The sequence below is a fragment of the Salvelinus alpinus genome, chromosome 1, assembly GCF_045679555.1.
Source record: "Salvelinus alpinus chromosome 1, SLU_Salpinus.1, whole genome shotgun sequence".
In the NCBI taxonomy this organism is placed as follows: domain Eukaryota; kingdom Metazoa; phylum Chordata; class Actinopteri; order Salmoniformes; family Salmonidae; genus Salvelinus; species Salvelinus alpinus.
In genome coordinates this window covers 99,718,915-99,732,275 of record NC_092086.1, presented here as the reverse complement: position 1 = coordinate 99,732,275, position 13,361 = coordinate 99,718,915, and the positions used below count along the sequence as shown (strand labels likewise).

The 13,361-nt window shown below is 44.6% G+C and overlaps 1 pseudogene; it reads right to left on the bottom strand.

Moving 5' to 3' along the window:
• Nucleotides 1–13,361, bottom strand: part of LOC139567519 (WD repeat-containing protein 70-like) — a 60,647-nt pseudogene that overhangs the window by 41,309 nt on the left and 5,977 nt on the right.

The following is a 13,361-nucleotide window of genomic DNA, read 5'->3' as shown; positions in this document are numbered from 1 at the left end:
AAGCTCTCCTATTACAACTCCACAATTCCTCTCACCTATTAAGTCCCATCGTATAGATGTTCCCTAGTCTCCCGAGCCCCTCCATATCAGTCAGATGTGTGTTGAAGGGTGAGAGGTTATGTAACAGAGCAGAGAGACAGAGTACTAGATCAGCCTGACAGGCATGTCTGAAGCCTCTATGAAATCCGGATTTTCTTCCCTACATCTGCGTAACACATTACTGACCCATGCTGCAGACTGACTGGGCAGGATGGGCAGGGAGGGAGGTATTAAAAACACATATTTCCTAACACAGACTTGTACACAAACACAGCTGAGGTGGCTGTACACACCACATATTTATTTATATACTGGATTCTTGACATAGCTCACTCTAACCTACTGTATCTACTGCTGCACATATCATTCCCTGTATATCTCGTGTAAATTCATCCTGTTTAGATACATTTAGATTATATTTGGATTAGCGTGACAGTACTATTGGTTGTCAATTGGATTTGTTCACACATTTCTTGATTTCTTGTTCTTTCAGTTTAATTTTTTTTTTTTTTTTGATTGATTATTTGTGTACCTGTTTGACATTTCACTGCATTGTCAGGAGCTACAGTAGTAACACACATTTCACTGCATTGTCAGGAGCTACAGTAGTAACACACATTTCACTGCATTGTCAGGAGCTACAGTAGTAACACACATTTCACTGCATTGTTAGGAGCTACAGTAGTAACACACATTTCACTGCATTGTCAGGAGCTACAGTAGTAACACACATTTCACTGCATTGTTAGGAGCTACAGTAGTAACACACATCTCACTGCATTGTCAGGAGCTACAGTAGTAACACACATTTCACTGCATTGTCAGGAGCTACAGTAGTAACACACATTTAGCTGCATTGTCAGGAGCTACAGTAGTAACACACATTTAGCTGCAACATCTGCTAACTGTAGACAACCAACTAATAAACTTTGATTTGTATGATGTATTGTTGAGTCAGTTCTTTAACATCAACACGGTTGGTTTCCCATCCTAAGGATGTCCTAAGAAGGTAGGTTCCACCTCACTCAACATTATAACCTTCACTTAGCACCTATGTTCAGTACTTCAGCCCTTTCAAGAGGTGAAGGAGATAGACAAGAGGTGGGGGGAGAGGGTGGAACATAAGTGAAAGGACAGGATGAGAGAAACTAAAGAGAGAGATGGAGTAGAGAGTAGAGACAGAGGGGACAGTAAGGAGGGGGACGGAGAAGGATAGGAGGTCAATGGAGGCCAACTAGCTCAAACATGAGTGGTAGGGGGCAAACACTAGAGGCGCCTGCTGCCATGTGTCAGCCTAGCAGACTGGCCTTGTCCATGTATGTCTCTCTGACCCAAACACACACATACTTGGACACGCTCAGTCTGGCATGTCTCTCTAACCCACTGCCTGCTTCAACAGGCCTGACCTTGAGGGTCACGGGGTCAGGAGGGGAGCATAAACACACAGACTGACAGAGCTGCTACTAACAGCCAGGCATGGCTAACAGCCAGACAGAGCTGCTACTAACAGCCAGGCAATCCTCCATGGCTCGCTACACACTACAACAGTGAGACACTCACTCAACTGTGGTTAGATACATTTGACATGGTGACACAGATGCCAGCCAAAGACGGACCATCAGAGAGTATTGTCAGAAATGTAATAAACCTTACAGTTTTACAAGGGTTTAACAATGCTGCTAGCACAAAGTGCTTTCAGGTTGATCCTTGTTCTAGAAACAAAACACTGACCATGTTTAGTGCGTGCTGTAAATTTGTATATGTGCGTGTGTCATGGTGTGTGTGTGTGTGTATGCATTGCATACGTGTCCTATGTGACAGGAGTGTGCAGGGTGACAGATTGTTCCACCTGCTCTCTCACAGACGTCTCTATTGTGTTTACATAGGAGCCTAGGCGTCTGTCCGGACACTAAAGACAACAGAACCTTTAATGGAGCCGCACACAACACCAGGAATTCAATTCATCTCAGCAGGTCTCTTTCTAAAACATGGCCCTGATGGCTGACCAGGGCAGGAGCAGAGAGGCCACTGCCACCCCACCACGGCTGGTCCGACCCTGAGTCTCTCACACATCTCAGCAGCTAGGAAAGCAAGGCTGGGAAGGAAGGCGAGTGTGGTCGGCATGCTCTATTCCAAATTAGTTGGGAAGTTGTAGGGATTCAAGAAATGGCAGAAAAGTAATGCAAAAGCCACTGGATTGGCTTAAAGGGACATTCAAGATATTTAGGAGCTGCACCTCATGTTTCTTCTAATGAATTCCTTTTGTGAACCTCTAACCTTGCCTTCTTTAGAAGGGTGCTACGTTCCTGTGTGATGAATTAACAACTTGGCAACCATCTCACAAGTCCCAACTCAATTCTATTCAATGAGGTGACAAAACATTCATGTACAGTATAATCAACAAACACAAAGTACCACTCCACCCTTTATTTCCCTTCCCCAACAAGCCTGTTTTCCCCTCAATCAGCACTCCCCTTCTTCTGTGTGAGCGCTTAAAGACCCAGAGGGGTGAATGTGATAAAAGACGAGAGCCATACAGGCTCAGTCATGCGTGTGGTTTACGAGGTAACACAGCTGTTCACACATCAACCCAAGAGTAAGGCATCACTCCCTGGCCTCCACCTCTCCCCCACCTCCTCCCTGCCTTCAGATGCTACCATTGGCACAGTCTTTAGGTCTGCCAGGGACGGGTGGCTGGGAGTCTAGGACAGCTCCCCAGATGGAGGGATAAGCAGGAGAGGAAGAAAGGAGAGGCTGATCAAAGCGCTGGGGCCTGTGTGTGTCAGGTTGTGTTATAAGGGATGGGGCCAGGCTGTGGGGCCCGCTGAGGTTCTGTTATTACTAATGGGGATTATAGAGGAAGATGGAAGCTGCTCCATCTCAGGGGATGTAAAAGATAAGGAGGGGAAAGTAACAGGGAGAAAGTCCAAACAGGGGTAATGCCACTGCTGGTTGTCAAAGAGGAAGTGGAGCAGTCAAGAGACTTAGGAGAACACAGTAGGTTCAACCAGACATCCAGGTGCGGCCGTCAACTGATAAGACGTTGACTTATATATATAGCCTACTTAGTGCACAAACATAGTACTGTATACATAATATAATATCCAGAATATTGTTATGCTATTCCTGTGTGTGTGTGTGTGTGTGTGTGTGTGTGTGTGTGTGTGTGTGTGTGTGTGTGTGTGTGTGTGTGTGTGTGTGTGTGTGTGTGTGTGTGTGTGTGTGTGTGTGTGTGTGTGCGTGCGTGCGTGCGTGCGTGCGTGCGTATGAGTCTGTATACACTGGATATGAATCCACCTCAATAGTGAGATAAAGCTTATCAATATGGCCAACTTGGTTTAATGTATCATCACTAACCTCAATAAGTAAGGCAGTGGCATCCAAAGCCCAAATTACTGTAGCTCTTGATTGAAGCCTAATCAAGCAGGTTGATTGGTTAAAAAGTTAAGTAAGAACAGGAGGAAATGACCATGAAATGATCGTTTCACTCCAATAGCCAGGAGTAGCCTGACCATAACAGCAGATCGAGGTAACAGAAGACACTGCTATCAGTTCAACATCCAATCCATCCGGTGCTGTGAGACAGCAGTCAGATCAACAACAGTTCTTGAAAGTATCTGGTTTGTTTTATGTAGTACGTTCCAGGGCAGCAGGACATGGAACACTAGCTCTGTAAGGCAGGCGGAGCGCCGGGAGACGTGGTGTGAGAGACGCACTGGACTGTGGATGAACCTGGTGTGTTCGAGTGTCTCAACACCCCGAGAGGCAGAGACATGTTCTCTCCGACCCCTGGGACGTCAGTCTGTTCTCCTCACTCAATTGTATTTGTCACATGCGCCGAATACAACAGGTGTAGATATTACCATGAAATGTTGACTTCCAAGCCCTTCACCAACAGTGCAGTTTTAAGAAAAACAAGAGTCAAGATATTTCCTAAAACTAAAATAAAAACACAATAAACAGCAGCATACCACCCTGCATCCCACTGCTGGCTTGCTTCTGAAACTAAGCAGGGTTGGTCTCTGGATGGGAGACCAGATGCTGCTGGAAGTGATGTTGAAGGGCCAGTAGGAGGCACCCTTTCCTCTGGTCTAAAATAAATATCACAATGCCCCAGGGCAGTGGTTGGTGACATTGCCCTGTGTAGGGGGCTGTCTTTCGGATGGGATGTTAAACGGGTGTCCTGACTCTCTGTGGTCACTAAAGATCCCATGGCACTTACCGTAAGAGTAGGTGTGTTAACCTTGGAGTCCTGGCTAAATTCCCAATCTGGCCCTCAAACCATCATGGTCACCTAATCATCCCCAGTTTCCAATTGGCTCATTCATCCCCCTCCTCTCTCCTATAACTATTCCCCAGGTCGTTGCTGTAAATGAGAATGTGTTCAGTCAACTTATCTGGTAAAATGTAAACAATAATGAGGCTATATACAGGGGGTACTGGTACCAAGGTGTTGAGGTAATATGTACTTGTAGGTAGGGGTAAAGTGACTATGCATTGATAATAAACAGAGGGAGGGGGGTAAAAAGTCCCAGTAGCCATTTAATTAACTGTTCAGCATTCTTATGGCTTGGGGGTAAAAGCTGCTAAAGAGCCTTTTGGACCTAAATTTGGCGCTCCAGTACCACTTGCCGTGCGATAGAACAGAGAACAGTCTATGACTAGGGTGGCTGAATTCTTTGAGCCGTCCTCAGACGGCTCGGTATATAGGTCCTGGATGGTAGGAAGCTTGGACCCAGTGATGTACTGGGACATACGCACTACCCTCTGTAGTGCCTTGCGATAGGATGCTGAGCAGTTGCCATACCAGGAGCTGATGCAACCAGTCAGGATGCTCTCGATGGTGCAGCTGTAGAACTTTTTGAGGATCTGAGGACCCATGCAAAATATTTTCAGTCTCCTGAAGGTGAATAGGTGTTGCCATCCCCTCTTCTCGACTGTCTTAGTGTGTTTGTACCGTGTTAGTTTGTTGGTGATGTGGACACCAAGGAAATTAAACTCTCGACCCGCTCCACTACAACCTCGTCGATGTGAATGGGGGCGTGCTCGGGTCCTCCTTTTCCTGTAGTCCACAATCAGCACCTTTGCCTTGATCACGTTGAGGGAGAGGATGTTGTCCAACGAACACACTGCCAGGTCTCTGACCTCCTCCCTATAGGCTGTCTCGTCATTGTCAGTGATCAGGCCTACCACCGTTGTGTCGTCAGCAAACTTAATGATGGTGTTGGAGTCGTGATTGGCCACGGAGTCGTGGGTGAACAGGGAGTACAGGAGCGGACTAAGCACGCACCGCTGAGGGGCCTCTGTGTTGAGGATCAGCGTGGCAGATGCATTGTTGCCTACCCTTACCACCTGGGGGCAGACCGTCAGTAAGTCCAGGATCCATTTGCAGAGGGAGGTGTTTAGTTCTAGGGTCCATAGCTTAGTGATGAGCTTCGTGGACACGATGGGGTTGAACGCTGAGCTGTAGTCAATGAATAGCATTCTCACGTAGGTGTTCTTTTGTCCGGATGGGCAGTGTAGAGCGCAATAGAGATTGCATCATCTGTGGATCTGTTGGGGCGGTATGCGAATTGGAGTGGGTCTAGGGTTTCTGGGATGATGGTGTTGAGGTGAGCCATGACCACCCTTTTAAAGCACTTCACGGCTACAGACGTGAGTGCTACGGGTCGACAGTCATTTAGGCAGGTTACCTTGGCGTTCTTGGGCATAGGGACTATAGTGGTCTGCTTGAAACGTGTAGGTACAGTGCATTCGAAATTATTCAGACCCCTCGACTTTTTCCACATTACAGCCTTATTCTAAAATAGAAAAAATAATAATAATCTCAATCTACACACAATACCCCATAATGACGAAGCGAAAACTGGTTTATTTAAATTTTTATATTTTTATATTACATTTACATAAGTTTTCAGACCCTTTGCTATGAGACTCAAAATTGAGCTTAGGTGCATCCTGTTTCCATTGATCATCCTTGAGATGTTTCTTCAACTTGATTGAGTCCACCTGTTGTAAATTCAATTGATTGGACATGAAATGGAAAGGCACACATCGGTCAATATAAGGTCCCACAGTTGACAACGCATGCCAGAGCAAAAACCAGGCCATGAGGTCGAAGGAATTGTTCGTAGAGGATTTTGCCGAGGCACAGATCAGGGGAAGGGTACAAAAAAAATCTGCTGCATTGAAGGTACAAGAACAGTGGCCTCCATCATCTTAAATGGAAGAAGTTTGGAACCACCAAGACTCCTCCTAGAGCTGGCCGCCCAGCCAAACTGAGCAATCGGGGGAGAAGGGCCTTGGTCAGGAAGGTGACCAAGAACCCAATGATAACTCTGACAAAAGTCCAGAGATCCTCTGTAGAGATGGGAGAACCTTCCAGAAGGACAACCATCTCTGCAGCACTCCACCAATCAGGTCTTTATGGTAGAGTGGCCAGATGGAAGCCACTCCTCAGTAAAAGGCACATGACTACCCGCTTGGAGTTTGCCAAAAGGCACCTAAAGGACTCAGACCATGAAAAATAAGATTATCTTGTCTGATGAAACCAAGATCGAACTCTTTGGCCTGAATGCCAAGCATCATGTCTTGAGGAAACCCCATCCAACCTGACAGAGCTTGAGAAGATCTGCAAAGAATGGGAAAAAACTCCTCAAATTACAGGTGTGCCAAGCTTGTAGCGTCATACCCAAGACTCGAGGCTGTAATCGCTGCCTAAGGTGCTTCAACAAAGTACAGAGTAAAGGGTCTGAATACTTATGTAAATGTGATCAATCTTATTTTTTCAAATACTTTTGAATAAATTTTTTAAAAAATCAGCAGTTTTTGCTTTGTCATTATGGGGTATTGGGTGTAGATTGATGAGGAAAAAAACAATGTAATCAATTTTAGAATAAGGTTGAAACGTAACAAAATGTGGAAAAAGTCAAGGGGTATGAATACTTTCCGAATGCACTGTATTACAGACTCGGTCAGGAACAGGTTGGAAATGTCAGTGAAGACACTTGCCAGTTGGTCAGCGCATGCTCTGAGTACACGTCCTGCTAATGCGTTTGTGAATGACCTGTTTAAAGTTCTTACTCACATCGGCTACGGAGAGCGTGATCACACAGTCGGCCGGAACAGCTGGTGCTCTCATGCATGCTTCAGTGTTGCTTGCCTCGAAGCACGCATAGAAGTCAATTAGTTCATCTGGTAGATTTGTGTCACTGTGCAGCTCGCGGCTGTGCTTCCCTTTGTAGCCCGTAATAGTTTGCAAGCCCTGTCACATCTGACGAGTGTCAGAGACAGTGTAGTAGAATTCAATCTTATTCCTGTATTGACGCCTGTATTGACGCCTCGTAAGTGGGCATAGCAGGATTTCTTATAAGCGCCTGGGTTAGTGTCCCTCCTGCTCCTTGAAGCGGCAGCTCTACCCTTTAGCTCAGTGCGATGGACTTATTGATAAAGCCGGTGACTGCTGTGGTATACTCCTCAGTGCTATCGGATGATAGCAAAATAGTCCTGTAGCTTAGCATCTGACCAGTTCCATACTGTGCAAGTCACTGGTACTTCCTGCTTTAGTTTTTGCTTGTAAGCAGGAATCAGGAGGATAGAGGGCGAGGGAGAGCTTTGTACGCTTCTCTGTGTGTGGAGTAACGGTGGACTGGAGTTTTTTCCCTCTGGTTGCACATATAAAAATTAGGTAAAATGGATTTAAGTTTGCCTGCATTAAAGTTTCCGGGCCACAAGGAGAGACGCTTCTGGATGAGCATTTTCTTATTTGCTTATGGCCTTATACAGCTCGTTGAGTGCAGTCTTAGTGCCAGCATCGGTTTGTGGTGGTAAATACCCAGCTACGAAAAATATAGATGAAAGCTATCTTGGTAAATAGTGTGGTCTACAGCTTATCATGAGGTACTCTACCTCAGGCGAGCAAAACCTTGAGACTTCTTTAATATTAGATTTCGCACACAGGCTGTAAATTGACAAATAGACACAGACCATAACCCACTCGTCTTACCGGAGGTAGCTGTTCTGTCTTGCCGATGCACTGAAAACCTAACCAACTGTATATTTGCCATGTCGTTCAGCCACAACTCTGTAAAACATAAGATATTACATTTTTAAATGTTCGGTTGGTAGGATAGTCTCGAACGGAGCTCATCCAATTTATTCTCCAATTTATTGCACATTGGCCAATTGGACAGATGGTAGAGGCGGGTTACCAACTCGCCAACAAATTCTCCCCTGTATCGGCGTCTCCTCTTCGTGTGAATGATGGGGATTTGGGGCTGTTCCTGGAGCAGCACTAAATCCTTTGCGTACGACTCGTTAAAGAAAAAGGAATTTGTCCATTTCGAAGTGAGCAATCACTGTTCCCATATCCAGAAACTCTTTTCGGTCATAAGAGACGTTGGCAGAAACATTATGTGAAAAATAAGTTACAAATAATGCGAAAAAACAACACACACAAGTGGTTAGGAGCCCGTAACGGCAGTCATCCCCTCCGCCGCAATCTGACCTATCGCCATGGAGATCATACTAAATAGCCCTGTGATCCGGCTCAAGCCCTCCAAAAAGAATCTCCAGGCTCCATGATTTGGGCTGAGAGCTTAGGGTTACATATAGAAAAATGGGAGAAATACTCAGTTGACAAGCATGGTATGCCTGTGAAATGAACAACTAAGAGATGATCTCAAGAGCAGGGGGAGTGTCAGTTTACAGCGAGACAGGACACAAAACATTTAGGCCTACAGTTTGAGAGACCTTAACATCCTTTACAATACTGATTCCTCAAAATTGTTTAGATCATATGCATGGCATGGTGGGGTGTACTATAGGATAAAAACAGCAGACAGGTGGACGGACCTCCAGCACACATGCTGCTCTCTGGGGCCAGTCTTAGTCTACATCCCAGTCCTACAGCCAAGACCAGCATGTAGGGAATCCCTGGCATCCAGAAAAACATTCCTCACAGTGTTTCGGGTTATTGAGTGTGTGTGTGTGTGTGAGCCTACATCCCCATTACCCTGTATGAAAAAATGTCTGACTTAGTAAAACCCATAGCTTAATCTTGGCTAGGAATACTCCCACAGAGGAATAGACTCTTTACACTTTCTGGGGGCAAACTCTTTGGCCTGAAACATATTCTCCATAAGGCTTTCAAACAGGTGTTCTTTCAGCAGATAATTAGCAGATAACTCTGCACTTAGCAGGTAATTGGGCCCTAAGCATTAAATATGAGTATTATTTACTGCATTTAGCTAGAATGCATTTTGGCATGGATGCAAAGTGAATCTCAAATAAGAGAATGATGAAAGCGTCAACACAGTCCAACTCTAACTGCTGCTCAGTGCTTACCAATTGAACATGTCAACAGCAAATCAGACTCACACGGAAGACTCTCTACACCCCAACAGCATCCAAGACAGAATCTGCAGGGACCCCAAAACAAAACTCCACAATGGTTCTTTATCAGGATACTACATCTCTTGACACATACCTCTGAAAGAAACATGTCGGGAAGGGATAGTTTAAAGACACTTAAAGAGGACAGATACAGGCTATGGGAAGAGGAAGAAGATGAATCTACAGCATGTGACAACCAAATAATCTTTTCTACACTGAGTATACAAAATATTAGGAACAACTTCCTAATACTGATTTGCCCATCCGTCCGTCAGCAGCAAATCATTGCAACTAACACAACAATATGCTTCATTCAGTCCCTTGCAGAGTTACTGAACAGAGTAGTACAAGGTAGTACTAGAAAGTACCAAACATCCCCTTTCAAAACATCCGCCCTGACACTCATCCATTCCCTAAGACCCCAGAGTGAGACGTGTGATTGAGGGAGACAGAGGGGAGAGGGGCAGAGAGGAAGAGACTCAGAGAGAGGAGGGACCTCCTCCCAAAAGCAGGCCACATTGGGCATTCACCTCCTCTCCTGGTCCCGGAGAACTGAAATGACCCCCTCCGTACCCTCCCACTGGGGACCCTTCACATCTACAGCAGGTCGCTGCTGCAAACAGCTCCCTGTCCACTGCCAGACCTGGGCCACCAACACCAAGTGCTAACGTGCCATGGGAAGATTTTAAGAACATAAAGTAAAGATAAATAAACCAGTAAGCCCCCGCCATATCTGGAAGGGAGAGCTGCAGTAAGCAGAGGTAGGCAGTGGTAAACACCGGCCCCAGCCCTCAACAGCCTTGTTTTCAGGAATGATTGAGGTGTTGGGTTTCTGCACCGCAGCCTGTCACACTCACTTAGACTCATCACTGGGGTTCTCTCTCTCCGTCTCACACATACACATATTCAAAGAAACACACACATGGCCCCCAGCCCTAAACATGGAAACACAACAGCCCCTGAGATAAGTTCTACGGGAGAACCAATAGGTTAGAGGACAACATAACAAACAGAGGGCTCGTGAAACTGTATGGATATGGTTTACATGGATCGTTCTGTATCGTATCACCATTGTATTCTGAAAACATGAGATTTCCCTCATGAAAGATACAGAGGTGACTCCACATTGTGAGAGAGGTGAGGACAGTGAGAGAGGTGAGGGTGGCAGGTTGCCTAGCAGTTAAGAACATTGGGAATTGTAAATGAAAGGTTGCTGGTTCGAATCCCCGAGTTGACTAGGTGAAAAATATGTAGATGTGCCCTTGAGCAATGCACTTAACCCCAATTGTTCCTGTAAGTTGCTCTGGATAGAGTGTCTACTAAATGCCTAAAATGTTTAAAAAAATGAAATGCCAGACCAAGGCTCCCAGAAGGATAGTTTAGCCTAGGGGACTCCCTGCTGGTGACAATTGAGATGAAGGGGAAGCAATGATAAACCAGCACCCAGAGAGTTGTTTTTGGATGTACACTTCCAAGTAACTAGGGCCGGGACTATACCAGTATCGCGATACTCGTTAGTATTGTGGCAAGGAAACAAAACACAAAGCGGATTAAACTTCTTTAGGGAAACAGCCCTAATGTTGGCTGCAAACATTATGTTGTCATCCAGAAACACATTTATTTATAGCAGACAATATTTTACATACAGACGGTTATTAAAGGACCAAAGAGTTAGATCTGCTTCGTGTTTTCATTTTTGCCATGTAAAAAATATTGCAATACTGGTATAGTCAGAGCCCTACTGGTAATTGTTGAAATAGAAATGAGACTTCAGAGAGGGCCATATTGATGCCCGGGTGATCTCAATGAAAATGAGTCTTTAAGGGATATATTATGTTATAATGCTCTAGCTGATCCTGGATAAGCCACTGTACCCCAGCTCAAACAAAGACTCTGGTGCACATACAGGCATTACTGTCCTTAAATGTTGGAAGGCTAAGGAGTGGGTGAGATTATCTGACTAATTTATTCCCTGTAAGAATCATTTAGTGTCGTCTTCTCAGGTGGGGGTCCTGATCCACATAATCCTGCTTTTAGGAGGATCATTGACCAAGTGGGCATGAGTTGCACGATGCCATTCTGAGAGACCAGTGAGACTCTTATTCAAATGATCACTGCCTTTTTTAAACCAATTATCACACTCAACCCAGAGAGCTGAGCCCTCCAGCTGTAGTGGTCTATCTTCACTCAGATTCAGAGACAAACACGCATGACCACGAGCCCGCACACACACACACACAGTCACTCAACTCACCCATCATTGGAGCAGGTCATAAACTCGTCCTTTATCTTGGGGTGCCAGCAGCCGCTGTTCAGGATGGCAGTGTGACCCTGCAATAATAGGAAATTATGTAAAACTGTGGCACAGATGTACAGATAGCAGTCATTTACTAGAACCTGATAATAGCAATAAATTCAAAATAGCCCTTCCCAACAATGTGGTTTAAACATTTTTAAATAAAATAGTAACACAGGAATAAAATAAAATGCACAAGAATGGAGTTATATACAGGGAGTATCAGTACCAGACGTACAAAGGCCTATTATCAGCAACCATCACTCCTGTGTTCCAATGGCACATTGTGTTAGCTAATCCAAGTTTATCCTTGAAAAGGCTAATTGATCATTAGAAAACCATTTTGCAATTATGTTAGCACAGCTGAAAACTGTTGTCCTAATTAAAAAAGCAATAAAACTGTCCTTCTTTAGGCTAGTTGAGTATCTGGAGCATCAGCATTTGTGGGTTCGAATACAGGCTCAAAATGGCCAGAAACAAAGACCTTTCTTCTGAAACTCATCAGTCTGTTCTTGTTCTGAGAAATGAAGGCTGTTCCATGTGAGAAATTGCCAAGAAATTGAAGAAAGTACAACGCTGTGTACTACTCCCTTCACAGAACAGCGCAAACTAGCTCTAACCAGAATAGAAAGAGGAGTGGGAGGCCCCGGTGCACAACTAAGCAAGAGGACAAGTACATTAGAGTGTCTAGTTTGAGAATCAGACGCCTCAAAACACCTCAACGTCAACAGTAAAGAGGAGACTCCAGGATGCTGGCCTTCTATTGGCCAGTCTGTGATATGGCTTTTTCTTTGCAACTCTGCCTAGAAGGCCAGTATCCCGGAGTCACTGGTGTTTTTCGGGTACTATGTAATGATGCTGCCAGTTGAGGACTTGTGAGGCGTCTGCTTCTCAAACTAGACACTCTAATGTACTTGTTCTCTTGCTTAGTTGTGCACCGGGGCCTCCCACTCCTCTTTCTATTCTGGTTAGAGCCACTTTAAGAAATGGAACACTAGTCACTTTAATAATGTTTACATATCTGGCATTACTCATCTCATATGTATATACTGTTTTCTATACAATTCTACGGTATCTCATTCACTTTAATAATGTTTACATATCTCTCATTACTCATCTCATATGTATATACTGTTTTCTATACTATTCTACGGTATCTCATTCACTTAATAATGTTTACATATTTTGCATTACTCATCTCATATGTATATACTGTTTTCTATACTATTCTACGGTATCTCATTCACTTAAATGTTTACACATATTGCATTACTCATCTCATATGTATATACTGTATTCTATACTATTCTACTGTATCTTAGTCCGTTCCGCTCTGACGTCATTCGTCCAAATGTATATAGTCTTAATTCATTCCTACTTAGATGTGTGTATATGTTGTGTAATTTGTTAGATATTACTTGTTAGATATTACTGCACTGTCGGAGCTAGAAGAACAAGCATTTCGCTACACCCGCAATAACATCTGCTAACCATGTGTATGTGACCAATTTGAATTGATTTGTTTGCCGGACGGTAGCAGAGTGAAGAGTCTATGACTAGGGAGGCTGGAGTATTTGGCCATTTTTCAGGCCTTCCTCTGACACCGCCTCATATAGAGGTCCTGGATGGCAGG